This window comes from Poeciliopsis prolifica, unplaced genomic scaffold (genome assembly GCF_027474105.1).
Source record: "Poeciliopsis prolifica strain line A6 unplaced genomic scaffold, Auburn_PproV2 SCAFFOLD190, whole genome shotgun sequence".
Taxonomy (NCBI): domain Eukaryota; kingdom Metazoa; phylum Chordata; class Actinopteri; order Cyprinodontiformes; family Poeciliidae; genus Poeciliopsis; species Poeciliopsis prolifica.
The window spans coordinates 209,001-215,000 of NW_026562565.1; the positions used below are offsets into that span (position 1 = coordinate 209,001).

A 6,000-nucleotide genomic window follows, 5' to 3' on the forward strand; every position below is an offset into this window, starting at 1 on the left:
CCGACAGGTGTTTTATTACCAGGTAAGGGTTGGATATTGTGTGACATCATCAGTGTTGGTTAGCGGGGTAGAGCAGCAGGTGTGACATCATCATCGGTTACCTGGTTGTTGAGGAAGGCCTCGGCCTGCTTGGTGTCCCTCAGGAACAGCTGGTATGCGTGGGACTGGGACAGCAGGCTCTGCCGGTTCTCCCACATCTTGTGCAGCTCGTTCCAGCCGGTGTCGAGCGCCTGCAGCCGCTGCCGCAGGAACATGTACTGGGCGTCCGTCTGGCCCTGCGTCACCATGTCCCCCATGTCCCTCATCTTCTGGTAGTCCTCCTCGTAGTTGCGGATCTCGTTCTTGATGTTCTCGTGCTGGGCCAGCAGCTTCTCGGCCTCGGCCAGCGCGTTGGGCATGTCCTCCGAGGCGATGGCCGTCTGCGTGCGGGACAGCCACGACTGGAAGTCGTCCAGCTCCCGCAGGAACTGCTGCAGCTTGCTGGCCTCGCCCAGAGACTCCTCGCGGTTCTTCAGCGTCCCCTAGAGGCGGACCGGGACAGACGGGTCAACGTTGAACAGATTCATCTGCAACGCTTCACACGCTAATATGACAGAACGCTGATTAACAACATGTCTCTGAGAGGTTAGCTGAGGTTAGCCTGTGCAGCGCCGCAGTACTTGTGCCGCGGTCAACACTGCAGAGTCAGAGGAACGATGGAAGAAGCCATTAAGACGACAAAAAGGAGGAGCAAATATCCACCAGAAAACTCCTTCTGACTTTCAAAACATTTTGACTGGAACAACTGAAACTGAAATTAATCTTAAAATTTCCGTTTTTTTTCTGGCAAATTTTCAACTATTTAAGCTCAGAAAAGATTTTTCTTCAAAATTCCTGAGATTAATCCAAGAAAATGAACAGATTTTGGTTGGAAATGTTCTCCTTTTGACCCTGACATGACAGGGTCAGACTGGTAGCTCAGCTGTTGGTCTGAATCCTCGGTTCCGTCGCCGGATCTTTCTGACCGTCCCGTCAGATTACGGTCAGATTAAACCCCACGGAGAATGAAGGAGTCCGTTGTGATGGATGTTTGGGTGAAACCAGGTTGATCTGTGTGACGGTGAATCTTCCTTCCATCGCAGCTCAACCAGTTTATAAAACATTTAATTACATTTATAACCAAATCACTTTGACTCGTCCTGAAAATGAGACCTGGAAAACTGACAGGTTTCGGTTTGCTTTCAAAGTTATTAATGATACAGTGATCAATGGTCTTTATTGGTGATTGATCGTATTGTATCTTGAATGGATTGGCAGCACTAATCCAGCAGCAGCAGAGCGCTTGCTGAGACGACCTCTGACCTTCATGTCGTCCCAGACGGCGGTGATCTCGGCCAGCCGGCCCCTGATGGCGCCGGCCTGCTCCGGGTGTTCGCTCGCTAGCCGCTCCGCCTCCTTGTCCAGGTCCGTCAGCTTGTCCTCGATGGCGGCCAGGTCGCGCTCCATGCCGGTCAGCTTCCTCTGCAGCGCCATGACCCCGGCCAGGTCGTTGCCCAGCTCCTGGGTCGACTCGATCACCTGCAACACAGGGCGTCCTGCTGAGGTTCTGCCGGAGGTCCGGTCGGTCCGGGCCGGTCGGGCCGTACCTTGGTCTTCTCCTTGATCCAGGACTTGGTCTCGTTGCACTCCAGGTGGTAGTTCTGGACGCCCAGCGCCGAGTTCAGGTTCTCCTTCTTCTGGTCCACCAGGTCTCTGAACTGGCTCCACCTGAACACGGACAGAACCGCCATCAGACCCAGAGGGTTCCAGCTGGACCCGGCCCGTCCCACTCACCTGGTGTTGAGCTGGTCCTGCTGGGCCCGGATCTCGGTCTCCCCGGGGTGCCCGCTGTGGACCAGCTGCCGGGCCACCTGGTTCACCACGGCGACTCGGGACGCCTGGCTGTTCATCTCCGGCTCCAGACTCTCGAACCTGCAGGGAGACGGACAGCGAGCCGTGAGGAACGCCGCGGTTCTGCTCCGGCCCGTGGATCCGGTCCGGTCGGGTCTGGGTCTCACCGGTGCTGAACCACCTCCAGGTCCTCCAGCTTGTCGGGGATGTCCATGCCGTTGAGCCACTGCTCCTTCTCGTCGACCCACAGCTCGCAGGCGCTGGCCTCGCTCAGCATCTTGTAGAGCGCCAGCGCGTCCTGCAGCGCCTGCTTCCTGTGCCGGGTCAGCTCCGCCACTTCCTGGTACCGCTCCTCGATGCCGGCCAGCCGGGCTCGGACCTGCGGGGCGAAGGCAGCGGTGATGCGTGGCGTCCTGGCCCAGCGGCGGCGGCCCCAGCGGCGGCGGCCCCAGCGGCGGCGGCGTTACCTCCTGGGAGCCGGCCCCTGCGGCGGCAGCGTCTGCGCCTGCTCGTGCAGCGCCTCGATGACGGGCCGGTAGCTGCCGATCTCCTCCGCCACGTCTTTGTGCTTCTTCACCAGAGCCTGGGCCGAGAACTCATCGTGGCCGACGTCCACGCTGGAGACGATGCGCAGGACGTCCAGCATCCAGGTGTCGATGTCGTCGGCGTCAGCCTGAGGGTCAAAGGTCGGGTCAGAGCGATAATTCATCTACTGACACTGGACCAACATGAAACGCCTGATTCAATCAGTTCACTGAACTCTGACCCAGAACAGCAAAGCATTCTGGAAAACTTTAGCTGCTCAGCTTCTGACAGCGAGCTAAGCTAGCTGTCTGGTTACCTAGCAACGCCCTGCAGCGGGGGCAACAGGAAGTAGTTCTTTGACCTCTAACTGGGATCTGTGGGAGTTTCTCACCTGGAACTGGTGCAGGTTGCAGGCCTCCTGCAGGCGGGTTTTCCGTACGGCAGACAGACGCTCCAGAGCCGCCCACTGATCCTACACAGACAGGAAGCGCCCTGTTAGGCTGGTTCTTTCAGAATAAAAGCCTCCTGACCCCACGTCGGCCCACCTGGATGTCCTGGATGCGCTCCTTGATCTTCTCGGCTCCGAAGTGGTTTTCGTCCACCAGCTGCTGGCCCTGCCTGATGGTCTGCTGCAGGTGGGCGGCGCGGCCGCTCATCTCATCCTCGAAGGCTTTGTGCTGACTCAGCAGCCGCACCGTTCCCGTCAGATCCTTCCCGTGATCCTCCAAGGACAGGATCTGCTCCTTCTCCCGGATCCAGCCCTCCTGCGAACCAGAACGCCAGGTTACCGTGAAACCGCCACCGCCGTACGGCTGACAGCGGGGTGGAAGGTCAGCGCACCTCCTCGGCCATCTCCCAGAAGAACTTCCAGAGGCGGCGGGATTCCTCCAGACGGGCGCGCCGCTCCGCCGCCAGCTGGTTCAGCTCCTGGTAGCAGAACTCCATGTGAGCCACGCGGTCCCGGATGACCTGCGGGTCGCAGGGTTTGTAGCCTGGGGGGAGGAAGAGGAGCGGTGAGGAAGAGGAGCGGTGAGGAAGAGGAGCGGTGAGGAAGTGGAGCGGTGAGGAAGAGCAGCGGCGTGGATGGACGGCGAGCGGCGCCGGCGTACCGTCGGTGTCGCTGGCGAACTTCTGGGCGTTGCTGTTGACGTTGCGGACGCGGTCGGCCTGGATGGAGATGTCGGCCTCCACCAGAGCGTGTTTCTGCAGCAGATCCTCCACACCCAACAGGTGCTTCCCGTAGTCCTGGGACAGCAGCAGCATCTGCCGGGGTCAGAGGTCAACACCGGTCGGTCAGCCAGAGGACAGGTGATTCAGGATGATCAAAAACAAAAATCTTTTTCCTGCTCAATCGTCTAAAACTGTTTAAAAAATGAAAATATTCTGGAAAATGTTTGTTTTCATCTGCAGCATCATGAAGCTGCAGCTGCAACTGGACCTGCAGCGCCACCTGCTGGCCAACAGCAGCATCCCTTAATCCTTCTGACCTGCTGAAAACCTAAAATATTCTCAAGGATTAATCATGCAAAGCATAATAAACAACTCATGAGTTTATGATTTAAACATTCCATTAAAAATATCCTGCAGAACTTTTAGTAAGTTATTTCTAACATAAAACAGAGAAACTTTAGTTTAATTTTCCAAACTTCATTCTGAACCTCATTAAGATCATTAATGTTGGTTGAATTAATAAAACAACCCAATAAACTGTTAATAAAAACCTGCATTACATTGAAACATGAAACTCTTCTCACACTAAGAGTTTGTGAAAATACAGATACCAGCTGCTCTGTCCTCATTATAAAATGATATTTCAGAATCAAACTGCTGAGTGCAGAGGACCACAGACATGCTTACAGCGGACCACATTTGGCCCCCGGGCCTCGACTTTAACACACCTGGTCTTGGCGATTACCTGAACGTCTGCAGGTAAGACGGTTTCACTGAAAACATTCATCACCTTTACAGAGCCGCAAATATCAACTAGATCAATAACTGAATTAAAAGATAATTCCTGAACACATGAAGCCGGAGCTTCATGATCTGACTGAACAAAGATCTGCAAACGTTTCGCTGATGCGTGGCTGAAGGTTGCCTTCAGTCACATGGCTTCAGTGAAAGAAACGCGTCAGAAGATGAACTTCACATCAAAATCAGGTTCCAGTTTGCAGGAGGAAACTCATCGGTTTGTCTTTCACTGCGAGTTAAATAAAGTTTAATTATGTTTTCATCACATCGGCCTGATTTAACCTCTAACCTCAGAGATCATCATCTCGAGATTTTTAACTGTTTTAGCTGTAAAAACAACAGAAAATGATAATTCTTTTAAAAAATGTGGATGTTTAATGTCTCTCAGTTAATCATAATTTATTCTATAATAACATGGAGCATTTATAATTTTAAATTAAAATAAAAAAACATCATAGATGTACAAGAACAAATGATTTTGTATTTAATTATAAAATTTAAGCAAATAAATTAATATTTATCTTTAAATGAGAAACAAACTAAACATTTTACAAAAACTGTAAAAAAGGAAATAATAGCAATAATTACTGATAAAGATACATGAAGATGAAAGTGAGGAAATTTATTCTAATTCAATAAAACCAGATCAATGCAGAGATACATTTACTGTCCTCCAGATGTTATTTGTAATAAACTTTGTGACGGCAGTAAAATCATCTTTCTGCTGCAGCAGCAGCTGCAGCAGCAGCTGCAGCAGGTACTGCTATCACTCCGCCTTTATTCTGCAGCGCAGCGGAACAACCAGCAGCTTCCTGGCGTCTCAAAGCGAAAACGAGAGCCTGGCGGTGAGGATGATGACGTTACCTTCATCTCGTCCATCCAGTCCATGATGTAGAGCATTTCCTGGAAAACCCTCTGCAGGCCCAGGTTGAGCTCCAACCTGTGGCGCCGGGCCTTCAGCAGCTCCAGCAGGTATTCCCACAGCCGGATCACGTTGTCCTTCCTGGCCGTGATGCGCTTGATGTCATGGTAACTCTCCGCCTCCAGCTCCTTCGCCACGGCAACCACCGCCTGAACGCGCTCCTCGTACGCCGCGATGTCCGTCTCTATGGCCTCGTGCTTCTTAGTGGCCGCCTCCACGGCCTGCAGGTCGAATCCAAAGTTATCCTGCAGAGAAAGACGGCAGGAAGACAGGAAGACGGCAGGAAGGAAGACAGGAAGGAAGACAGGAAGACGGCAGGAAACGACAGGAAGGAAGACAGGAAGACGGGGAGGAAGACAGGAAGACGACAGGAAGACAGGGAGGAAGACAGGAAGACGACAGGAAGGAAGACAGGAAGATGGCAGGAAGGAAGACAGGAAGATGGCAGGAAGGAAGACAGGAAGACGGTAGGAAGACAGGAAGACAGGAAGGAAGACAGGAAGATGGCAGGAAGGAAGACAGGAAGACGGTAGGAAGACAGGAAGACGACAGGAAGGAAGACAGGAAGACAGGGAGGAAGAGGAAATGAAGGAGGAAAGGAGAGAAGGAACAGTGGGAGGATAGGAATCAGAGGAAAAACAAAAAATGAAGGAGAAAAATCTGAATTAACAAGTAAAACATCCTCGTATCATTCTGGATTGTGATGAATAACTGAT

The 6,000-nt window shown here is 52.6% G+C and overlaps 1 pseudogene; it reads right to left on the reverse strand.

Moving 5' to 3' along the window:
- The window catches only part of LOC129356743 (spectrin beta chain, non-erythrocytic 1-like), a 49,621-nt pseudogene that overhangs the window by 21,745 nt on the left and 21,876 nt on the right, over positions 1–6,000 (reverse strand).